The sequence below is a fragment of the Myotis myotis genome, unplaced genomic scaffold, assembly GCF_014108235.1.
Source record: "Myotis myotis isolate mMyoMyo1 unplaced genomic scaffold, mMyoMyo1.p scaffold_m19_p_3, whole genome shotgun sequence".
NCBI lineage: Eukaryota > Metazoa > Chordata > Mammalia > Chiroptera > Vespertilionidae > Myotis > Myotis myotis.
Genome location: NW_023416335.1, coordinates 167,097,768 through 167,123,219, shown reverse-complemented (window position 1 = coordinate 167,123,219; position 25,452 = coordinate 167,097,768). Strand labels below are relative to the sequence as shown.

General features: G+C 41.7%; 1 protein-coding gene across 6 annotated transcripts in view; it reads right to left on the bottom strand.

Annotated features, from left to right (window-relative positions):
- Nucleotides 1–25,006, bottom strand: part of SCAF11 (SR-related CTD associated factor 11) — an 85,382-nt gene extending 60,376 nt beyond the window's left edge. For 4 of the 6 annotated variants that reach the window (XM_036301264.1, XM_036301274.1, XM_036301277.1 and 1 more), the window contains exon 1: nt 24,767–25,005. The gene's annotated coding sequence lies outside the window, so the exon portion shown is untranslated. Of the gene's footprint in view, nt 1–16,797; nt 16,820–24,766 lie in introns of those variants that run through there. The other 2 variants (XM_036301268.1, XM_036301265.1) reach the window with 2 other exon arrangements.
- Nucleotides 25,007–25,452: the final 446 nt, after the last annotated feature.

Below are 25,452 nucleotides of genomic sequence, written 5' to 3'. Positions count from 1 at the left end.
GTTCATCACCACCAAACCAGTATTATATGAAATGCTGAAAGGTATCCTTTAAGAAGAGGAAGAAAAAGAAAAAGGTAAAGATACAAATTATGAACAACAAATACACATCTATCAAGTGAATCTAAAAATCAAGTAAATAATCTGATGAACAGAATAAACTGGTGATTATAATAGAATCAGGGGCATAGAAAGGGAGTGGACTGACTATTCTTGTGGGGGGGGGAAAGGGGTGTGGGTGATGTGGGAAGAGACTGGACAAAAATCGTGCACCTATGGATGAGGACAGTGGGGGTGGAGGGTGAGGGCGGAGGCTGGGGTGGGAACCGGGTGGAGGGGAGCTATGGGGTAAAAAGAGGAACAACTGTAATAATCTGAATAAAGATTTAATTAAAAAAAAAAAGACAGAAGAGGGACATAAGAATGGCCATGAGGAAGTTTAATTCTATTTCCCACTTCCCAAACCCAATCCTGTCATCACAGATTCTACCATAGAGAGGCACTGAAATAGTAAATGGGAGCCAGGGTTGAATGAAAGGGATATTGGGAAAAAGTAAGAGCTGTCACTATGTTGGGCACACTTAAACTAAGGACAAGCACACTTCATAAAAATAATAAATATTATGTTGCTTTGTATGGCTAAAGTATTCAGAGAATCCACAATGATTCTCAGAACCTCTCATAGACAGTCTACTCATCTTTATTCTTTTTTTCTCATCTCTTATCCAAGATCAGTCCCCAAATTCAACCCTCTGTCCAAAAAATTTCAATTAAAATAGAGGGGGCATTCAGGAAGGTACTCAAAGCAATGTATTTCAGCGATTAATGACTTGGACACTGGAGTCGGGCAAACTTGTGCTTATGACATTGTCTAGGCATAATAACCATTCAAATGCAGAATCTTCCACCCAACCGTCTATTTCTATTAATGCAGAATCTTCCACCCAACCCGTCTTAAAATAAAACCGTTAGGTGTCTCCCAATTATCTACTCAAAAATTTGATCCTACCTATAAGTATGTTATTTTCCCTTGGAGAAACCACAAATTAGGCTATATTTTAATGATGTCTAGAGAGATATTCTATCCATTATTATAGGCTATACTGGTCAAAAAACTAGCTGAGTATTTTTATAAATAAATGTTGTTGAAGCACAGCCATGCTTATTCCTTTACATATTGCCTGGTTGCTTCTGCACTACAAAATTGAGTAATTGCAACAGAAACCATATAACTCTGCAAAGTCTAAAATAATTACAATCTGGTCCGTGTTAGAAAAAGTTTGCCAACCCTATTAAAGACTATAGAAGATTGCCTAGTTTGGGAGATGTGGTTCAGTCTCTCATTATAGAAGGCTACTCAAGCTTTCTTAAGTACTAGGTGTACCGGTTAATAATGGTGGATTTTGTAATCAAAGAAAACACGATAATTTCAAGAGAAACATCAACAGTGCTTTATTCAAAGTAATGTCCATCCCTAGCTACACATTCCCCCATCTTTCAGGTAATTTGTGGATACCGTCCCAATAGAACTTTTCTTGTTTTGAGGCAAACCATTCAGAGACCCAATTTTCCACTTTTTCGTACGTTTTGAAGTGCTGCTCAGAAAGTGCATGTGCCATCAATAGGAACAAGTGCTCATCTGAAGGAGCAAGGTCTGGTGAATATGGCGAGTGGGTTAATACTTCCCAGGCAAGATCTTTTAACGTTAACTGGTTTTGAAGTGTGTGATGGTGCGTCATCCTGAAGCAAAATTACTTTGCCGTGTCTTCTGGCTCATTCTGGTCGTTTCACAATCAAAGCGAGGTTCAAATTGATTATTTGTTGTTGGTAGCGATCAGTATTAACAGTTTCACCTGGTTTTAGAACAGTGGTTCTCAACCTTCTGGCCCTTTAAAACAGTTCCTCATGTTGTGACCCCCCCAACCAGAAAATTATTTTCGTTGCTACTTCATAATTGTATTTTGCTACTGTTATGAATCGTAATGTAAATATCTGATCTGCAGGATGGTCTTAGGCGACCCCTGTGAAAGGGTCATTTGACCGCCAAAGGGGTTGCGACCCACAGGTTGAGAACTGCTGTTTTAGAAGCTCATAATACACCACACTTTCCTGATCCCACCAAAAACAGAGCATTGTCTTCTTTCCGAAGCGATTTGGCCTTGCAGTCGATGTTGATGGTTGACCTGGATCAACCCATGATTTTGTGCATTTGGGATTCTCAAAATAAATCCACTTCTCATCGCCAGTCACAATTTGATGCAAAAAAGACTTTCTTTCGTGCCGTTGAAGCAACATTTTATTGATGACTTTTTGGCTTTCTATTTGTCTTTCGTTCAGTTGATGTGGCACCCATTTTCCTTCCTTTAAAATCTTTCCCACTGCTTGTAAACAATCAGAAATTGTTTGGTGAGCAATGTTTAATCTTTCTGTAAGTTGTATTTGAGTTTGACAGGCATCTTCATCCAATAATGCTTGTAACTGTTGGTCTTCAAACATTTTCTATTGACCTGGACATTCTTTGTCTTTCATATCGAAATCATCACTTTTAAAGTGTTTAAACCAGCGTTCATAAGTATCTTGAGATGGAGCATGTTCACCATAAGCTTCCCGAAGTATACGACAACTTTTTCTTCAAAATAATGAATTAAAACTTCCCGCAAATGCTCTTTTTTGGCACGAAATTCGACATTTTTAAACGTAAAAATATCTATGATGTTAACACCTTCAGCAAATCTGACATATGAAGTTTTGAAGCTTGCTGTCAATACAACGAAACAGCATACATACCAAATCGCATATATATCACATATGTGTAACTCCATCTATTGAAAAACATCCGCATTATTAACTGGTACACCAAGTATAGGCATCTAGCCACATTTGTAATCAATCTGTACTCTAGCACAACAGCTATTTATTACACATTTGAGTCAATGGTTCTGCAATGCTGTCTTTGATTTTCTTTAAAATTCCCCTGAAAGCTATGTAATTTTGTTGATTTATCTAATTTATTTTATCAATCCAGCTTAAGTTATCATGAATATTTGCTCTAATGCCTTCAACTTGTTCACTTCAGAGTAAGGTGAAGGCAGTTAACTCCTTCAGTCTGATTTCCTTTCCAGCTTCTTTGCTATGTAAATCAAGGGACTCCTGCTTCTGATATTCCACTATTGATTTTTTAATTCCTTGCAGAATGCTCACAAAGTTTTTTTTTTCTTACTTGATTTCCACCTTATAACAATTTTGTCAGACTTTGTAAGCAGACTTCTTTGCTTCAAGTGGGCTATTCTGACATATTTTGGCCTAGAACAATGGTTCTCAACCTTGGCTGCACATTAGAATCACCTGGGAATCTTTTTAAAATCCTGATTTCTGGGCCTCATCCCCCGGAAATTCTGTTTCTTTGTTATGGGGTGGGGCTACAACATTAGTAACAAAAAAAAAAAAAATTTCCAGAGGATGAGGCCCAGAAATCAGGATTTTAAAAAGATTCCCAGGTGATTCTAATGTACAGCCAAGGTTGAGAACCACTGCTCTAGAATATCCTTCACATGCATGTTTGGTGCTGGAGCTTTAATACTTGTTTTTTCCTACAGGAATATTCCTGTAGCACAGGGTTCAGAAAAAAACTCTGGATTCAAACTTCATGCTTTAATCTCTTTAAAGCCTGTTTTCTCATCTATAAAATGGAGATATAGTAGTAACGACTTCAGTCATTAAAAAGATTAAACTACATAATCCATTTAAAATGCTTAACACAAAAGTCCTCAACTAGCATACATGCACAAACACATGAAAACCTCCCCACCCCAAATGGGTTTTAGGTATATCATGATAAATCTAGGACTTCAAAAATAGGTTTTCATTATTAAACAAAGAAAACTCCTGTATTTCAAAGAATATCACATCCAAAAAAAATGGTATGAGTAAAAAGTTCACAAAATTCAAATTGTCAAATAGTTTTCAAACAGATCTTATAGTACAGACATAAATTATTCACTTTACTAGTGGCACAGTGCACAAAATTCGTGCACAGGGGTGGGGTGGGAGGTTCCCTCAGCCCAGCCTGCACCCTCTCCAAACGGGGACCCCTTGGGGGATGTCTGACTGCTGGTTTAGGCCCGATCCCACAGAATCTTGATAAATATCAGTGTAGAATATATATATATATATATATATATATATATATATATATATGAAGAGCTTGGCTGCTGATCGGGTGTGGGATCGGGCCTAAACCAGCAGATGAACATCCCTCTCAAAATCTGGGACCACTGGCTCCTAACCACTCACCTGCCTGCCTGCCTGATTGGCCCTAACTCCCCTCCCCTGCCAGCCTAATCTCTGGCCTAACTGCTCTCCCCTGCCAGCCTGATCACCCCTAACTGCCTCTGCCTGCCTAATCACCCATAACTGCCCTCCCCTGCCAGCCTGATCTCACCCCCAACTGCCCTCCCCTGCCGGCCTGATCTCACCCCTAACTGCCCTCCCCTACAGGCCTGATCTCACCCCCAACTGCCCTCCCCTGCTGGCCTGATCACCCCTAACTGCCTCTGCCTCAGCCCCCAACACCATGGCTTTGTCCTGAAGGAAGTTGGACATCCGGAAAATGGCCAGTCCACCAGGTCTAATTAGCATATTACCCTTTTATTAGTATAGATAGATTATATAGGACAAGATTGCTTAAATGGGGGGGTGGGGAGCCTTTTTCAGCAGGAGGAGATGCTCTTGGCAGACAAAAATACATCATCCCTATATCTGGACTGATAGCCAGCCATATGCAATATACTGCCAAACCGGTCATTAAAAAATTGAACTGCTTTCTTACATCATACACCAAATAGCTGTTGCCCTTAAAACCCCTCCTCAGCTCCCACCTTATGCTCTGCCTTCGCAGTTCATCCAGATTTGGTTCTGACTGGTTGGTTTCTATGCCAGTCAACATCAAAAGCTCCGCCTCCTAGGCAGCCATTGGCTCCTTGCAGTTCACCCAGATTTGGTTCTGACTGGTCGGTTCCTATGCCAGTCAGCATCTCCGGGGCTATCTCCCGGCCTGATGAGAGAGGCAGGGCTGATCAGTAGCCGCCCCAGGCGGTTCAGAGAGAGAGAGAGGCTTGGCTGCTGATCAGCCCCACCCCTCTCTCTCCAAGAGGTCAGCAGTTCAGCCCACTTGCCAGACCTCTCCCACCTGAGCCTGCTGCATGTGCAGCCTGGCATTCGGTCAAGCCTTTGGTTGTTTTGGATGTTACAGACCCTGGCTCTTTATAACACTGATATTTATCAAGATTCTGGTTTATCTGGAAATACTCTATTCATTGAGGGAGAAGCACAAGAAGTCACTTTCAGCATATAAGAAAAAGTCAATTGAAAACAAAGTAACAGAAAACTAGAAAAAAAAATATCCCAACAAATAGACGGCAATTTAGAAAAAAATACACAGAAGATAAACATCCAGAAATTCAACTATTACAATTCAAATTATTTCCTGAGCTAAAATAAAGATCTTAAGTATCTTTAACCCGTCATCACTTTTCTTTATCCAAACAGGCTCTATACAGACTCCCCACATTTCTCCAGTCTGTTTCTTATTTATTCATTCAATAAATATTTAGTCAGGTCCCTATTTTGTAAGTACCACTAGGCCTTAAGCACTGGCACACCTGACAAAAACAAAAAACAATAATTACATTATAGGATAGCATGTGCAGTAATGGGGATAGCACAAGATACTACAGAAGCACACAATAAGCACCAAATTCAAGATATGTGTGTTTGGAAAAAAGGCTTCCCAACTGAGACCAAATGGATTAAAAATGTGTTTTTCTAACTATTTCCCCTCCCATTACAGAATTTCCAGCACTAAAGGACTCAGAACTAGAATTGTCAATTTTAACATGATATTGAGGATTTTAATTTTCAAAACAAAGGAAAGGTAGGATACATGAGAGCACACAGGTCAGTTAATATTGTGGCCATTTTAGACCTCCTCTATGGAAATGGCCAGTAGGCAAATGTGCCTGACTCCACATCATAAAGGCCTATGGCCAGAAAAAGTGTATCAGACTAACTGTTGAGCAAATTTATTGGTGGAGAGAAGTATCTTTTCTTTTTTTTCTTCAAATTTTATAAAATAGTACATTTTCACAAATTATATGAGTATATTAGTTATCTAACTGAACGCCATGAATTAAACACAAACAAAGATAGGTCTTTAATAAGCAAAATATTTGTCCCTTCAACACTCCAAGTTCTCTCTATTCATGACCACAGTTATTATGTATTTTTCAACATCAGATTTTTTTCACGTAAAAATAAAATTCTTAATCAGGAAGCAAAATGGAGAACCAGTAAATTACGATACCCATTTATAAAAATAGCAAAACTTTCATTTCTACCAATAGTTTCATTGCACTCAACTTTATAAATACCAACCAATAATAAAACTGAGATGGATATGAAACTCAGAATTTCAATTTTTGTTTTAATGGAATCATTTACATGATGTTAAGTTCTAAATATTTTTATCCCCCCACTCACCCAATTTATACGCTGAAATCCTAACCTCTAATGGTTATTAGTAAGTGGGGCCTGGGGAAGTACTTAAAAGTCATATGGGTGAAATCCTCATAAATGGAATTCATGCATTAGAAAAGAAGCTCCAGAGAAATGCTAGTCCCTTCTACTATGTGAGGATGCAAGGGGAAGTCTGCGACCCAGAAGAGGGCCCTCACCCAACCACAGTGGTACCCTGACCTTGGATTTCCAGCCTCCAGAACTGTGAGAAATCAATTTCTGTTGTTTGTAAGCCACCCAGTTTTGCAGTACTTTGTTACAGCAGCCCAAATGGACTAAGACACATGCTCTGTTTTCAGTTGCCAGCTCTAAAAGAACTTCTAAATGAAGTTCTTCAGAAGAGGAAATGGAACATGAGGAACAATGAAAGAGCGACACAAGTAGTAAATATCTGGGTAAATAATTAACTATCGGCTCTTAAGTTCTTTAAAATATGATTGGCAATTAAAAGCAAATATAACACTTTCTAATAAGGCTTCTAATACATGCAGGTGTAATACAAGACAATTACAACACAAAGGGGTAGAGGAAAGGAACCTATATGGTGGTAAAATTTCTGTATTTCACTTGAATTAGTAAAATATTGATTCAAGATGAAAATTGAGTATATGTTATAATCCCTAGAGCGGCGGTTCTCAACCTGTGGGTCGCGACCCCTTTGGGAGTCGAACGACCCTTTCACAGGGGTCGCCTAAGACCATCGGAAAACACATATCTTCGATGGTCTGAGGAACCGAGACATCGGTCCTCTATCCGTCTCCAGGCGGGTCCGCCCACATGCAGATACGCCCACATGCAGATAGGCCCACATATGAGTACCCGGCATATTAAAGGGTCTCGGCATTAGGAAGATTGAGAACCACTGCCCTAGCAACCACTAAAATGTTATAGGCAAAAACACAATACAATAAAATGGAACACTAAAAAATGTTCAAAAACCCAAAGAAAAAGGTTACAGAACAATACAGAGAGAGCAAACAGAAAATAAAATGATAAATCTAAACACAAATGTACCAATAATTAAAATATGTGAGATACAGTGAAAGCATTGTAGCATTACAGAGTTTATATCTGAAATGGTCTCAAATCAATCAGCTGAACTTCTACCTTCAGAAACTAAAAAGCAAAATGTATACAAAGCAGGCAAAAGGAAGGAAACAGAGCAGAAATCAATGAAATTGAAAACAGAAAAATAGAAAAAAAACCAATGAAACTAAAAGCTCTTTCTTTCAACAGATCAATAAAATGTAAACCTCTAGCAAGACTGATTAAGTAGAATAGCACTGAATAGCCCTATTAGTATTTAAAGAAATTGAATTTATAGCTAAAAGTCTTCCAAAAAGGAAATTTTCAGGCCCAGATAATTTCCCTGGTGGATTTTACTAAACATTTAAAGAAGAAATAACACCCATTGAATATATTCTCTTTCAGAAAATGGAAGATAATCACTTCCCAACTCATTTTATGAGTTCAGCATTACCCTGATACCAAAAACAAATGAAGATAGTATAAGAAGATAAATAATTGATATACTGGATTCAATAAAAATAAACAAAACTATAGTAATACAAACTGCCAGTTATAGAATTAAGTCACAGGGATGTAATGTACTGCATAGGGGATTACAGTCAATAATCCTATATAATAAAAGGCTAATATGCAAATCTACTGAACAATGGGCTGACTGGTCACTATGACACATACTGACCACCACGGGGCAGATGCTCAATGCAGGAGCTGGCCCCTGGTGGTCAGTGTGTGCTCCCACAGGGGGCTCACAGCTGGCTGACAAGCACTGCAGAGGTGGTGGGAGCCTCTCCCGCCTCCGCGGCAGCACTAAGGATATCCAACTGCCGGCTAGGCCCACTCTTCCTGGACTGCAAGAGGGCGCAGGCTGGGGTGAGGGACCCCCCTGAATGCACACACCTCGTGCACCAGGCCTCTAGTAGCATAATAACTTTTTATGGTGACAGTTACTAGACTTAGTGTGGTGATCACAACATCTACACTAATAAAAGGATAATATGCTAATTAGGGTGGACGTCTTTGGGACATCTGTCCGGACATCCATCCAGACAAAGCCACAGCAGCTGCAAGGCCCAGGGCTCAGGCAGCCGTGAGCCCTGGTGGCTACAAGGCCCAGGGCTCAGGCCTCACAGCCACTGCAGCCAGCAGTGGCAGCAGCAGTGGGGTGGAGGGGGTGGGGCCTTTCTCTGATCACCCGGTCACCTCCTGCACATTGAGGCCACCCAAATTACATCACCACAGGTAAGACTGAGAAGAGATATTTGAATTTTCTATCTCCAGTTCCTGGCATTCCTATAGTACTAAAAGGTCTGACAGACAATACATATCAACAGCCTGTGGAGACAGAGATTAAAAGCAATAGGCACAATTTTACAACCCCACTAAATTCTAAGCCATAGTTGTAGAAATAGGTCAATTTAAAGACTTTAGTGATGGCATGGGGTTGGCCAGTTTTTCATTGTTTGGAGGAAGCCAGGCACTATAATTGGCTTCCATTTGGGTTATACTCTTCTGTAACAGTTGTCCATTCTATGAGAAGAACATACCTACAATGCAATACTTCATTAAAAAAAAAAAAAAAAAAAAGATTGCCTTTCATGTTCCTGAACATTACCATAACGAGTCTCAGAGAAGTCATAATATATGAAGGCTCCCACTATTGCTCCAAATGAAAAAATTATAGGACAGCATGTTATATGTCCTCCAATAATTTCAATGTATATTTATGTAATTCTTCTCTAATAACCCACTCCTGCTTAAGGTATGGAAGAGGGAATAGGAGGAGCTGATTACATCATCTTCATTTGTCCTAGAGATTCTCATCTCCATTTTCTCATTCCCATTTACTAAAGCATTATGACATAACTAATTTAAATGATAAAGAGGCAAACCTAAAGTTCTTACATTTTGGTTTCTTTCCATCAGCAATTCCTCAATGTCTATTATGGGTCACTTGAAGGAAAGAGTTATAAGTGTGGAAAAGTGTACATTTAAAAGATTAAGCCTATTAGAAACAAAAAGCAAAAGAACAGTGAGGCATTGGAGACTCATCTCACAACCAAAAGCCCTGAAAAGGCTACAGGACCCCTGGGATCAAGAGCACTGTACCCTCATAAGAAGAGCCAAGAGGAGTAAGGCATCCTAGATGGATACATGGAAATAGAGAAAGAAATGGTGTCTTTGTATCCTTTTTCTCTAAACCAAAACAAAAAAACTTTCAACTCTGTCTTTAATTTCACCCTGGTCTACCTTGCCAAGACTCAAGAACCGAAAAGGCAATCCCTGTCTACCAACCTTCCCAAAAAGGTGATGAGGAAATTAGGCAAGGCATAGGAAACACTTGCAAATAAACAAATCCCAAGAATTAAAGGAGAGGAATTAGTGACAATTAATGACCACATGCAAATGCCTGTTGTGGAGAAACAGAAATGGATTTTATCTATGACAACAGAGAAAAAAGAACAATGTTCAAAACACTGCTTCTGAAATATTGCTGTTGTGCTTAAACAAAATTTTAAAAATCTTACATTATAGAATTTCAACTCTAGAAATTAGTCTTTTTTTGCACAAATGCTAAATGTCACTCTGACTGGTACCTCAAGAAATGTCACTTTCTTGGTACTAATCCCTTCTAAATTGGTACAAATTGCTACAGCAAAACTAATCCTATATTTTTTTTTTTTAAAAAAAAGGGTAATATACAAATAGTCCACTCAACCCAGAGTTTGACCAGAGTTCATCTAGGGGGTGGGGCCAGCCCGCCAACCTCCCGAGTCCCCTCCCCCCGCCAGACCAGCCCTATTGGCCCCAATCGGGATGGGCCAGCAGGACCCCACCCATTCATGAATTTGTGCACCGGGCCTCTAGTATTGAAAATAAAAAGCAATTGTGTTGTATAGAACATAGGGCTTCCACTCTGTTTACTCTAGCTATGCCTATTACCTGAATTTCTTAAACTCATCCTAGATAGTTTTCTCAGATAGAGATAAATACAATTTTGTTACATAAGTATATAATCAATGTGTTCTCAAATGAATATTTCACAATTTAAAGAGGTATTTCACAATTCTACTCCTACTATGAAACACTACTACATATTCTAATCTGGGAATATGTTATTACATAGTATGGAAACTTATTTAAAAAGAAACAACAGCCCTAACCAGTTTGGCTCAGTGGACAGGGCGTCGGCCTGTGGACTGAAGGGTCCCGGGTTCGATTCCGGTCAAGGGCATGTGCCTTGGTTGCGGGCACATCTCCAGTGGGGAATGTGCAGGAGGTGGCTGATTGATGTTTCTCTCTCGTCGATGTTTCTAACTCTCTGACCCTCTCCCTTCCTCTCTGTAAAAAATCAATAAAATATATTTAAAAAAAAAAAAAACAACACTCTTCTACATTAGCATCAGGCACTGGCAGCCTCCACCACACCTCCTACTGGGGATGGAGCCCCAAATCCAGGCATATGCCCTGACTGGGAATCAAACAGTGACCTCCTGGTTCATAGGTTGATACTCAACCACTGAGCAACACCAGCCGGGCCTAAATATAATCCTATTTAATAAAGAGGTGATATGCAAATTAACCCTCATGCCCTCACAAGATGGCTGCCTACAACCAGGCCGGCAGGAGGGTTAGTGAGGGACGACCAAATGACTGAACAAGCAGGCTGCATGGGGTGACCAGGCCGGCAGGGCGGTTAGTGAGGGACGACCAAACGACTGAACAAGCAGGCTGCGAGGGGCAACTAGGCCAGCGGGGGGGGGGGGGGGGGAGGGCAGTTTGGGGGTGACCAGGCCAACACGCAGAGGCAGTGAGGGGCAATCAGGCAGGCAGGAGGGGAAGTTAGGGGCGACCAGGCAGGCAGGCAGGTGAGTGATTAGGAGCCAGCGGTCCAGAATTGTGAGAGGGATGTCCAACTGCCGGTTTAGGCCCAATCCCGGGGACCAGGCCTAAACCAGCAGTCGGACATCCCCTGAGGGGTCCGGGATTGGAGAAGGTGCAGACTGGGCTGAGGGCACCTACCCCCATGCATGAATTTCATGAACCGGGCCTCTAGTGTTACTACAAATGCTTTGACCATCCCAAGAGCAGAATTTTTGGTTCTACTTTTATAACTATTTTTAGCTATTACTTCTGACACATAATATGTTCTCTAATTTAGCTCTTAGAGTATTTGAAGACCATGTCTTCAAATGAGTGCCCAATAAATAGTTCTGAATGAATGATTTATGTATAACAACCATAGGTAATATTTACTCAGAACATTTTTTGGTCATGGTTCTAAACTACACACACACACACACACTCACACGCACACGCACGCATGCACACACATGCACGCTCCATAGGGAAAAAATTAACACTTCTGCAATGAATGGAAAGACAAAGGTTTTAAGCAGAGAAACAGTAACTATAAAAAAAAGAAACCGCCCAGCCAGTGTAGCTCAGTAATTGAGCACCAACCTATGAACCAGGAGGTCATGGTTCAATTCCAGGCCAGGGCACATGCCTGGGTTGAGGGTACAATCCCCAGTAGAAGAGGTACAGGAGGCAGCCAATCAATGATTCTCTCATCATCGATGTTTCTATCTTTCTCTTCCTCCTCTTTGAAATCAATAAAAATATATTTTTTAAAAAGAAACAAATGGAAATTTTAGAACTGAAAAATACCATGTCTGAAATAGGGTTTCAATAAAAAATGCAAATACAAAGGAAACTCAGTGAACGTGATAATACATCAATAGAAATAATCTAATCTGAAGAACAGAAAAATAAATGACTGGAAGAAAATGAAGAGTCTCGGGGCCTGTAGACAACATCCAAAGTTCTATTCATATCATCTGAGTTCCAGAAAAAAGAGGAGAAACAGGTACAGAAAAATATTTGAAGGAAAAAGGCCCCTAAAATCTCCCAAACTTGGAGAAAGCACAAATTTAAAAATTCACCAAGTTCAGCATATACAAAATATGAGTAAATCAAAAAACATGCCCTGACAAATCATAATCAATTGCAGAAAAGCAAAAATAAAGAAAAAACAAAAACACCTTTAAGGTAGAGAAACCCAACACACAGAGGAAGTTACTGCAAACTGCTCATCAGAAACAATGGAATCCAAGAAGACAGAAGGACATCTTTACTGCTAAAGAAAAGAACTGTTAACCTAGAATTCTATATCCAGTGAAGCAATCTATCAGAAATGAAAGTGGAAAAGACATTTCCGGTTAAGAAAAACAAAGATTTATCAGCAGGGCTACTGTAAAAGATCCGATATAATAAAAGCCTAATATGCAAATCAACCAAATGGCAGACCCACGAGTCACTGATGCACACTGACCACCAGGGGGCAGACGCTCAACGCAGGAGCTGAACCCTGGTGGTCAGTGCATTCCCACAGGGGGAGCACCACTCAGCCAGAAGCCGGACTCACGGCTGGTGAGCACAGCAGCAGTGGCAGGAGCCTCTCCTGCCTCTGTGGCAGTGGCAGTGCTAAGGAACAGCAAGCCGAGCGGTAAGAAGCAGCAAGCAAGCGAGCGGTAAAGAGCAAGGGGTCTCAGACTATGAGAGGGATGTCTGCCGAGGGGTCCCAGACTGCAAGAGGGCGCAGGCTGGGCTGAGGGACCCTTCTCCCCCCAACCCCCGCCCCAGTGCACAAATTTCGTGCACCAGGCCCCTAGTATGCTAATAAACTTCAGGCTAAAGAAAAATGATACCAGAGAGAAACCTGAAATTTCATTAACAAAGAACAAGAAAAATAGTAAACACCTAGAAATAGATGAGATTATTTTTCTCATAAGTCCATTAAAATGTATGATTACTGAAAGTAAAAATTATATAATTGTTTATAGGGTTTTCATTGCATGTATATGTAGTACATGTGACAACTATAACATAAAGGTCACTGGGGGGTATTTACTTCAAGTGGTAAATATTAAGTAGACTGAATTTTAGGTATAGATATACTAGAGGCTTGGTGCACAAAATTCATGGATGGGTAGGGTCCCTAGGCCGGGGCGGCAATCAGGGCTGATCGGGGCCTTCCGGCTGCCGGCCAGAGCCTGCCTTCATTCCGCGTCGCCCCCTGGTGGTCAGCGCACATCATAGTGAGTGAACCAACTCCCAGTCTCTCAGTGGAAATCCCAAGGTGATATTTGCATATTAGCCTTTTATATACACTGGGTGGCCAGATTATTATGACCACCTGACGTTTGTAGGCAAATTAGCTATAATTTCGCGCTGAAGTTGCTAGAGGGCCAGACCATTATAAACAGAGAAGCAGGTTGTTTACGAAAGTAGAAGTGATTTTTTTCTGAAGATATGGGTAAGCAACGTGATTTAATAGCCTTTGAACGTCGGATGATTGTTGGCACTCAGAGCCATGGAGCGAGTATCAGCAAAACAGCCGAAGGCCTGTTCGAACACCTTTGCTGTCTGCAGCTACGAAGATAAAACGTCTCCAACTCGCACAGAACACAAGGATTGGACAGTCGAGCATTGGGAAAAAGTCATGTGGTCCAATGAATCACGTTTCCAGTTGCATCATGCAGATGGCAGAGTGAGAATTTGGTGAAAACAGCATGAAAGAATGCACCCCACATGCATGAGTACAACCCTTCAAGCTGGTGGGGGCAGTGTTATGGTTTGGAGCATGTTTTCCTGGCATGATTTGGGCCCTTTAATTCGTGTGGAACAACGTCTGAATAGCACAACATACCTAAGTATCATTACTGATCAAGTTCATCCTATCATGTTGATGGTGTATCCCAATGGACATGGCTTCCTCCAACAAGACAATGCGCCATGCCACAGTACTCGTATTGTGCAGGAGTGGTTTCAAGAACATGAGGGAGACTTGACCTTGCTTAGGTGGCCCCCACAATCACCAGATCTCAATACAGTTGAGCATTTGTGGGATGAAGTCAAAAGAGCCAGCTAGTTCCACAACCATCAAATCTCAGAACTGGACAGTGCTATTCATCAGGCATGGTGTCAGATTCCTCGCATCACCTTTCAACATCTCATGGAATCAATGCCAAGAAGAATCGCTGAAGTATTGAAGGCAAAAGGTGGCCCAACGAGGTACTGATGGGGTGGTCATAATAATCTGGCCACTCAGTGTGTGTGTGTGTGTTACATATATCCCACATTCAAAGGCTGTTAAATCGCATTGTTTACCCATATCTTCAGAAAAAAAATCACTTCTACTGTTGTGGTAAACAACCTGCTTCCCTATTTATAATGGTCTGGCCCTCTAGCAACTTCAGCGCAAAATTATAGCTAATTTGCCTACAAACGTCAGGTGGTCATAATAATCTGGCCACTCAGTGTAGAGGCCCGATGCATGAAGATTCATGCAAGAATGGGCCTTCCTTCCCCTGGCTGTCGGCACTGCCTTCACTCCAGCTGGAGCCACCTTTCTGCCTTCGTTCCAGCCCGGAGCTGCCTTTCCACCTTCCCTCGCTGCCCAGAGGCCCGGAGCAGCTGGGGTGGTGCAGAATGCCTGCGTCCTGCCCTGCCCCTGGCAGCTCAGCACCTGTGTATGCAAATTAGCCCGCCATCTTTGTTGGGTTAATTTGCATACTCACTCCTGATTGGCTGGTGGGCATCGCATCTTTTTCAATTTGCATCTTTCCCTTTTATTAGTGTAGATAGATAGAAGATAATAATTCCCATAGTAGCAAGTAAAAGAGAGATTGTCAGATTGTTATTTAAAAAGACTGAATTAGCCAGTCCAGCCAGCCAGCGTGGCTCAGTGGTGAGCATCAACCTATGAACCAGGAGGTCACGGTTCAATTCCCAGTTAGGGCACATGCCTGGGGGGCATGTGGGAGCAGCTGATCAATGATTCTCTTTCATCATTGATGTTTCTATCTCTTTCTCCCTCTTCCTTCCTCTCTGAAATCAATAAAAATATATTTTTTTTAAAAAACTAAATTACATTCTGTCTACAAGAAACTAAATATAAAGACACAGACAGATAAAAGTAAAAGTGTGGAAAAGATATGCCATGCAAATAATAATCAAAGAAAGCGGGAGTGGCTATATTAACATGAGATATAGTTTAAGCTTCTCTTAAGGGCTTGATTGGATTTGTTTTTCCACCTTCAATTTTAGTTTTATCTAGTTCTATAGCAGTTTTGAAACAATAAAATTATTTTGCTTCATGCATCTGCCTCATATTAGTCATATCTGGTGTCTAAGTAACTGGACATGTACAACAGTTCCTAAAGAAGTATGGCCTAATGCAACAGAGCTGTCCTATCTGAAGGCTTTTCTATGACAAGGTTTTCAGGTGAATGATAACTTACAAATTTTAAAACTATTAATATTTTATTCCCCATTTGAACAGTAGTTTCAAGAAATAATTTCTTCACAGGCCATCTAGGCATACAAAATAGTGTTACAATTATATTTATGTTAACAGATCATGTATCATTTGTAAGCTGTTTCACTGAAAACAGCTTTCAAAACAGTGTTGCTGTGACTGCTCTCTTTAAAGTTTATATTTGTTCTTGTTTACTTTAAGCTGCTGAACTACTACTGTGGTTAGGATATTGAGCCTGGCAGGCAGCAAAGTCTACACAAGACTGCAGGAAAGTAGACCCCATGGCGATTGTGGTATTTCATCAAGCAGACACTGGGGAATACTAGTATGTGCAACATGAAGAGACATTGGCTTAAAATGAAATAATCGCAAGGACTTCTGGTTTTGTGGACGTGCCTAGCTTTGTTTCCTGTGTCTGTGTAGGCTCCACCATCATGTTGAATTTGGTCAACACTGTGACCTCTCTAGGGACTTCTTAGTTTAATATTCTCTCTATTATGGATAAATACAGGCTAGGTCAAAAATGGAGTTTTTGTGTTTGTTACCATATAGAATATTGTGTTTTATATTTGAAATAGGGCTTCTTATTTTCAGTAAAAGGTTCTAAATCATTGGAATTGAGGACAAGAATAGCTTATTGTTACCTGAAACACTGTTTTCCACACTCATGATAAGAATACAATAGGTATTCGTACTTACTAATACTATGAAAGACAGATATTGCTGTATCAGAATAGTAGGCCACGTCCAGGATTTTAACAGTACAAATAAAATCTGGATAAAATACTAAGAGCAATTTATTCTGCCTATTTTCCTTACGGCAGGTGCTGTGTGGTGTGGAAGAAAACTTGGATTCTAAATCTAATTCTAATACCTACCAGCTCTATGATGCTTCAGAGGAGTCATTAAATTTTAATGAGCTTCATTTTCTTCTGTTTAAAAAAAAAAAAAAAAGACAACTTTAACTATCTACCTAAGAATAGTTTCTAGAATTAGAAATCATGATTGTAAAGTACCCTAGCACAGTGCCTGGCAAATGACAGGTATTGAATAAATGTAAGAATTATGTTTTTGTTGCATATCCTAAGTGCTTCTGCTACTAAGAATGGGATCTAATGAATTATAATTTCATTATATTATTCTCGCTTTTCCAAGCTGTTTTCTCAATCTTTCTTTTTCCTGGATGGTATGATTTCAGGCTGAGCATTATTTTGATCACCTTTGTTTCCTAAAACATTTTCCTTATGAACCTTTATTTACATTACTGAACTGGACAAAAAGCACTAATCAGGGACCCTAAAATAATTTACCTCCTTCATTCCTCCCCATGCTTCCCAAAATCATTTTTAGAATTATTAAAGTATTTTTTAAATGAAAAACATTTCACAGAGAATTATTTTTAAAATTACTGTAATGTAAAAAAATTTCTCTAATGAATATACTGCTTATTTTAAATGCCAAAGGTGACATCTCTAAAAATAAAACATTTTTTTTTAACTACACACACACAAAAAGCCCTATTAAAATACTATACCCCTTCCTGGTGCAAAAAAGTAGAGTTGGAGAAATAGGATACAAAAGATGAACAGTAAGATAGCATATGCTAAATACCAAATATGAGGTAGAGGCATTTTTCAGGATTAATTTAGTCAGAATGAATTCATTTGAAACAGCAATAGAAGATAAGGCCAAAGACATAATTATAAGCCCATGTAAAGAAACTTTAAGTCCAAGGTAGGACTTAAATTCTGTTTTGTAAAAAGCAGAGAATCACTAAGGAAAAATCTCCTTTTCCCATTTACCTATTTTGGAGCGGTTCCTGAGATGTTTAAATTGGGGCTTTTGAAGATAATGCAGCAGCACAAAGTGGGGGAAGAGAGGAAAGTATAGAAAATGAGTTAGGAAAATATGGAAAGAACACTGTGGAACAATAAAGAAGGCCTGCAGACATAGATAATCAACAAACCTGGAATACAGAATTATGGGTTGAGAGAGTGCTTACTTCATATCAGGTAATGACTGCATGCCTTTGCATGTTTAATCCTCAAAATTCCATACCACAGTATATTTCAAAAACTATGATACCACCAACATTGAACACTAGAACACCACATTTAAAAAGCTTGAAAATTACTCACTAAATGGAACAAGGATATGAAACATAGAGAAAGAGTTAGCTGCTACTGCCACTGGACTTAGGTAAACGTACTTAGTTAAAATAGATGAGAATTTTGGGACACTGATTAAGTCACCTATAAAGGTGACAATCAGTATATGGGACAACCAGAATTCAAAGCCAGGTCTGATTGACTCCAAAGCCTACATACAAAAAAAGTGAACTAATTTTTATCTTATTGTCAAAATTATATTAAAAAGACTGAGAAATCCAATGAGAAAAGGGAGAAAAAGGAGAAAGATTAGTCTTACCACTAACAGAAGAGTCTCAGGTTTAAATAAGTAAAGTTGAAAACATATTTCATCACCAATTCTCACTAAAATTTTTGGTGTAATAACCTTCTATAAGAAACAAGTTAGCCTGGCCTGATGTAGCTCAGCGGTTGAGCATCAACCCAGGAACCAGAAGGTCGCTGGTTTGATTACCAGTCAGGACATATGTCCAGATTGCAGGCTCCATACCCAGTAGGGGGCAGCCAATCGATGATTCTCTCATCATTGATGTTTCTCTCTCTCTCCCTTTCTCTCTCTCTCTTTCTCTCTCTCTCTCTCTTTCCCTTCCTCTCTGAAATCAATAAATATATATATATTTTTTAAAAAGAAACAAGTTAATATAACCTGTTTTTATTTTTTGTTAATCCTTACCTGAGGATATTTTTCCATTGATTTTTAGAGAGAGTGGAAGGGAGGGGGAGAGACCGAGAGAAACATGGGTATGAGAGAGACACATCAACTGGTTGCCTCCTGCCCCAACTGAGGCTGGATAGAGAGATATGTGCCCTTGACCGGAATTGAACCCAGGGTCCTTCAGTCCACAGGCTGAAGCGCTACCCACTGAGCCAAACCGGCTAGGGCAGAAAAAAGTTAATATAATTTAAACACACACACACACACACACACACACACACACACACACGAGCAACATTCATGAGCAAAAATGCCATAAGGATGGTGAGGAAACCCAGAATGAGGAACTCAAGCAGAAATGTGAGATCCTTACCACAACATATGAGAAGTCTGGAGTGAGACATGAATCCTGGCACAAGGTACCAGAGCCTAAGTAGAGTGAAAATGTTATACAACATGGAGAGAGCAACAGTGCCAATGGAAAATAGCTACAAACAGAGGATTGATCATGTAAGCAAATAAACTAAGGGTAACGAGAGCCAGGTATCTCCTTGTAAGAGAAGGGAATTATAAATTTGGAAAGGGAGAAAATTATAAACACTGTAGATCAAAATTGGTGCCAACTCATGGTTTTTCTATACAAATATATAAATGAATATAGCACCAAAATCTTGGTTTCTAAATACCTTTCTCCACTAAAAAAAAAAAAATTTCCTTGAAGAAATTATTGATTCTAGGGTAGTGACAGGAAAAGTACAGGTGAGCCTGGAACATTTTCTTGTGCCAAAAAAGTAAGGAAGTACTCAAAGCAAGTCAAAAGAACACAGAAACTACCTTGAAAGGACTTTCACTGGCCAAAGCTGAGACAATCTGAAAATGTATAAATAGCAAGTTTGATAAAGTTTGATAAAGAATGGATTTATACAGTCTCAAAATACTTCCCCACACTTATTTAAGTATTAAAAGCGGGGGGGGGAGGGGGGAGAGACTTTACCTTAATCAAGTGATCAAAGTGGATATCAGCAATGAGACAGAAATTGTATGCCATCTGATAGGATACAATGAGAACATAGCATCATTACTGTAATACTCCTGCCAAAAAAGGCACAATCTCAATCCAACCATCTACACTAATAAAAGGGTAATATGCTAATTAGACCGGGTGACCAGCCATCTTCCAGATGTCCGACTTCCTTCTGGACAAAACCACAGAGGAGGGGGTGAGGCAGAGACAGTTAGGGGCCATCAGGCCGCAGGGGAGGGCAGTTGGGGCCATCAGACTGGCAGGGGAGGACAGTTGGGGGCCATCAGGCCTGCAGGAGAGGGCAGTTGGGACCATCAGGCCAACAGGGTAGTTGGGGGCCATCAGGGCAGGGGAGCTGGGGGCCATCAGGGCAGTTGGGGGCCGGGCAGGTCAGTTGGGGGCCATCAGGCTGGCAGGGGAGGGCATTTGGGGGCCATCAGGCTGGCAGTGCAGGGCGGTTGGGGGCCATCAGGCTGGCAGGGGAGGGCATTTGGGGGCCATCAGGCTGGCAGTGCAGGGCAATTGGGGGCCATCAGGCTTGCAGGGGAGGGCAGTTGGGGGTCATCAGGTTGGCAGAGGAGGCTAGGGGCAATTAGGCAGGCAGGCAGGTGAGTGGTTAGGAATCAGCAGTCCCAGATTGTGAGAGGGATGTCAGACTGCCAGTTTAGGCCTGGTCGGACATCTCCCGAGGGGTCCCAGATTGGAGAGGGTGCAGGCCGGGCTGAGGGACACCACCCTCCATGCACGAATTTCGTGCACCGGGCCTCTAGTAAGGAAATATCAGGCAAATCCAAATCGAGAGACATTTTACAACAAAACTAACCTGTAATATTTTAAAGTGTCCAGGTAAGGAAAATCAAGAAAAGACTGAGGTATAGTCCTACATTGAAAGAGTGTAAAAAGACATTAAGACAAAAGCAAAACAGAATTCTGAACTAGATCCTTTTGTTACAAAGGAAGTTACTGTGGAAACTTGCAAAATTCTTAATGACTTTTGATCTATATCTACACTGTCAAATGTAAATTCATCAACACTGGCCCTATTGACTACTCTTTCCTTGAAATACAGGCATACCTCAGAGGTATTGCAGGTTTAGTTCCAGACCACAGCAAAAAAACAAGCTGTAATCTTTCTGTTGATGGGGGGGGGGGGGGGGGGGGGTCTTTTCCTTCAATTTGTAAGAAACAACTGTTAAGTGCAAGTAAGCAAAGCGCATTAAAATGAGCTTTACTCTATCCTTTGGTTCTGTAATACCATACTCATCTTCCCACTTCTCTGACTTTCAATATTATCTGGGAGCTCATATTCCTCCTGCAAACTTTTTTTTTTATGTTAGAGGCCATTATGATTGCATTCTAGCACCTCTTTTTTTCCAAGTTATATTCCCTTCCCTAGGCAATTCCACCTATAGTTTCAAATACCTATGTAAGAGACTTCAATTTTCTATTTCCATAACATACCTTTTGTCTGAATTTTAGAACCATTTATCTAATTGCCTACAATCATTTCACCCTGAAAGTTCCAAAATTATGTTCAAACCCAATGTCTGAATCAAAAGAACCATGGTTCTTACTTGGTAACACCATCAACTCAGAAGTCATCTTTGAAATTTTTCTCTCCCTCACCTTCAATCCTTCAACTGAAAGCTGCTGATCTTAAATCACTGTTGCCCATTTCCACATTTCTCATCCTAATTCAAGCTATTCTCATCTCTTCTGGACTACTATGTTTAAGTTTTAACTAATTTTCCCACATCCATTCTTACTGCCTCTCCTCCCTTTCAATACACACACAATACAATACTAGTTCTGCCTTCTGAGACTATCAAAATTCAGTCTAGTTTGGCTTTTAAACAACATTTTAAACAGTTAAGATAGTAACACCACTGTACTCTTACCTAAGCATTCTTAGTTCCTTCTATATCCTGACATCTGTTTCAGGGTCACATGCTGTCATAATCTCTAAAAATGTGGACCCCCTTCCCCTGAACATAATGCATGGAGAGAAGTTAACAGTTTGTGCAAAAACTGACACTTGCACAGTTTAAAGTTTCAAACCATAATGACTACTGTTAGTTTTAAAATGTTTCCAGCTGAAAGGTGTTAACCAATTAAAAGTATATTAGGGACCTACTATATGTCAGGCATTGTTCAGGTAACCAAAAATAGTAACCAAAATTGATAAACACTATTCTCACAGAACTTGCATTAAAATGAAGAAATACAATGAACTTAAGTTAGTAAATTACACAGTATATTGGAAAGTAATAAATGCTACAGAGAAATATGTGGCTTAAAAGGGTAAGGGAATGTGGGAGGAGGGCCTGCTGTCTTATACAGCGTAGTCAGAGAAAACCTCAGTAGCAACAGAAGTGTGGCTGGAGAAAAGAGTGAGGTAATGAAGTTAGAGGGGAAGAAGAGGCACAAAACGCTGAGCCATAATAGGACTATGAACTTTACTATGGCTGAGAAAGGAAGCCATTTGAGAAAAGAAGTGACAAGCTCTAACAAATTTTAACAAGGTCACTCTGGCTGTTGAGACTAGGTAAACAAAGATCAGTGAGACATTTTATGAAGCTATTTCGCAAGTGAGAGATGATGATGGTGTTTTCACATTTTATTTTTGTTTGTTTGTTTTTTCTTTTATTCTCTTGTTTTCACATTTTATATTGAAACTTTATGTGCCTAAGCACTAGGAATTAACAAAGCCACAACTTTTAAAAAAAAAAAAAAGACTATGAGAATAATGCAAAGATGAGTTCGTTTTTGGGAATAGCAACAGATGATACTCGCTATTTTAAATTTGAGCTCTACTCTGTGCTACTAACAGTTACCACCATTCAGATGCAACAAGATGTAAGGCTATTAACTTATTCTTTGGGTCAGAGAATATAAACAGAAATTCAGGTTTTAAGCTTCTTTATTTCACGAGTCAAGATCCAATTTACATCACTAAAAGACAAGGGCCAGTATAGCAAAGCTTGCCAAATAAGTTATAATGAATATGCTAGAGATGTATGACTTTGTATTACGTTTATGCCTGCTTCTCTCTTTACTTAGGTTTTACCACTCTCACTGAGGTACAGTCACTATTTGAATGTAAAACGAAGTGATTAATATACTTGCAAGCACCAAAAAAAAAAAAAATAGTGAAAAAGTGCAGCAGCAATAAGAATTGCTAATTTAAAAAAAACAAACACACACAACCTCATCGCGCATAAAAACAATATAAAGTAAATTCAGACTATTTTTGATATGGCAGTATGAAATAAAAATATCCAAAGATAACTTCAAAATTTCTTCTGCCCAGTAAATTAAAGTAACAACAAAAACAAAATGCTCATAAACATTTTACTGCAGCTATTAACCAATAACAAAAAAGTGAGATGATAAAGCCAACTGCCAAAGAAGCAGGAGGGAGAAAGCAATGATCTATAAAGAAACTTCCTTATATATCAAAATCTGAATACTATTACCAGTAAAATAAAAAAAAACCACCTGTTATTTAAGAATGTTTTGCTTTCAATATTCTGCTACCAAGTTAAGTAGTTATTTGTATGAATTAACCTTTCTTTTAAAAAGAGAAAAATACATTTCAATGCCTTTTCCAAAATTCAGTGAAAATTCCCAATTTGGGAAAATTTAAGATCAGCATTTACTAGCCAAAGCATTATATTTAAAACTTTCTGATCATTTCTGCTTAAATAGTTCACTGGTAGTATGATGAAGATGTTAGTAAAAATGTAATCCAAAAATGAATGAAAAATACACAACTCAGAGACACTGTACATAATGTGGTATCCTATTCTATATAACAAAAACCCTAATATGCAAATCGACTGGGCAGCAAAAGGACCGTCACTATGACGTACACTGACCACCAGGGGGTAGAGCTCAACGCAGGAGCTGACCCCTGGTGGTCAGTGCTCTCCCACAGGGTGAGCTCGCTCAGCCAGAAGCCGGGCTCATGGCTGCGGAGCACAGCAGCGACGGCAGGAGCCTCTCCTACCTCCACAGAAGTAAAGGAGCCAGGGGTCCCGGACTGCAAGAGCCCCAACTGCAAGAGGGATGTCTGACTGCCGGCTTAGGATTGGGCTGAGGCAGGCGGCATCCCCCTAAGGGACCCGGCCTGCGGGGGGTGGGGGTGGGGGGACCCTCCCCCCATGCACGAATTTTGTGCTCCGGGCATCTAGCGGCACTATATTGGGAGTATTTTAAAATTCAACATTTGAACCTGTGAATGTTTTAATCAACTCCTTTGAGAATCAAGTGTTTACTTTAAAAAAACAAGTTTTCAGAATGTGTGTGTAGGTGGGCAAGCCCGCCAGCGATCTGAAGGTCTCTAATGGTTCCAAAGCCCTGGGCCGGAGGAGGGGCGGCTGATGAAGCTAAGTTTGGGTCCCCTGACCCTTTTGTTGTCAGCCCAGAAAACGGATTTCAACTTTGGGGGGCGGGAGAACCGTCTGACACGCAGAGCCTGGGGCAGGCGCCGGCGTGGAGAAGAAAGCGCCGGTTCGTCCCCATTCGTGCGCTCGGAGAGGTCACGGCGCAGTAAAGTTTGGTTTCACTTGCGGGCTCGGGCGCAATCGACAGAGCCCAGGCTCCCCGGGAAAGCGGACCCCGGGGTCGGGGAGCTCCCGGAAGCCCGGCGGGACACGGTTCCACGGCGGGGAGAGGCTGTGCGTGCGGGCTCGGCGGGGGAGCCCCTGCCCACCCCGCGCCCAGCGGCCACAGGCCGGGCCGGCGGAGGCGCTGGCTAGGCCACAAGGAGGAAATGGGACGGGGAGCAGGCGGCGAGGCGGCGCCCGGAGCGGGGCCTCCCTTGCGGGGAAGTGAACCCCTGCTCGCCGCCGCTTCCCCCGCCTCGAGAGGCGGCTCCAACTTTCCTGCAAGCGCAGGACGTCGCCTGGGCCCCGCGAGGTCCCGAAACTTTGTCCGCCCGCCCGCCGCCGGCCTGTAACCCCCACCTCGTCCCGACAGCTGCGCGAGCCCATCCAGCCCTGAGGTCGGCCCGTGTTTACCTCAGGCCGAGGTCGAAGCGCTGGCTCCGCCGGCGGCGGCGGCCCCACGGCAGGTCCTTAGGTCCCCGTCACGCCGCTGCCAAGTTCCCCAACATGGACTCCTTAGTCCGCTTGGAGATGTTCGGGGGACGCCGGGGCGGGAGGCGGCGGAGGCAATGAAGGGAGCGGACCCGAGCTGCGCTGCTCCGCGCGGCTTGCGCCACCGCTGCTCCCCCTCCCCCCGCCTCGTCTGGCCTCCTCCCTCCCTCCCTCCGGGCCCCCTCTCCCCCTCCCTCCGCTCCGCGCCGCCGCGCCGCTACTAGTCGACACACTACGGTGACGACGGCGGCCGCTGGACGCGCTGCACTCCCCCTGCTCGCTAGCTCTGGCTCCGCGCGCGCCGCTGCAGCGCTAGACAGCACCTCACGAGGGCGCTAGCAAACCACCGTTTGCGACACAGGAACGTGGCGGGCGGAGTCACGTCACGCGGCCTGAGAGCTGGAAGGAGACAGGCAGCGAGGACTTCTGGGAAACACTCCCGGTCCCGCCTCTTCCCCCGCCCCCCGCCTCCACGTTGCGGGCTGTGCGCGTGCGCATGCGCCCTGCGTGGACAGCTGGAGTGGAACCTGCTTTAGCGGAGTAGCGGCAGCAGACAATCCAGGAGACTCTTGGGGACCTGGATGTGAAAGGGTTCGCGCGGCATTAGC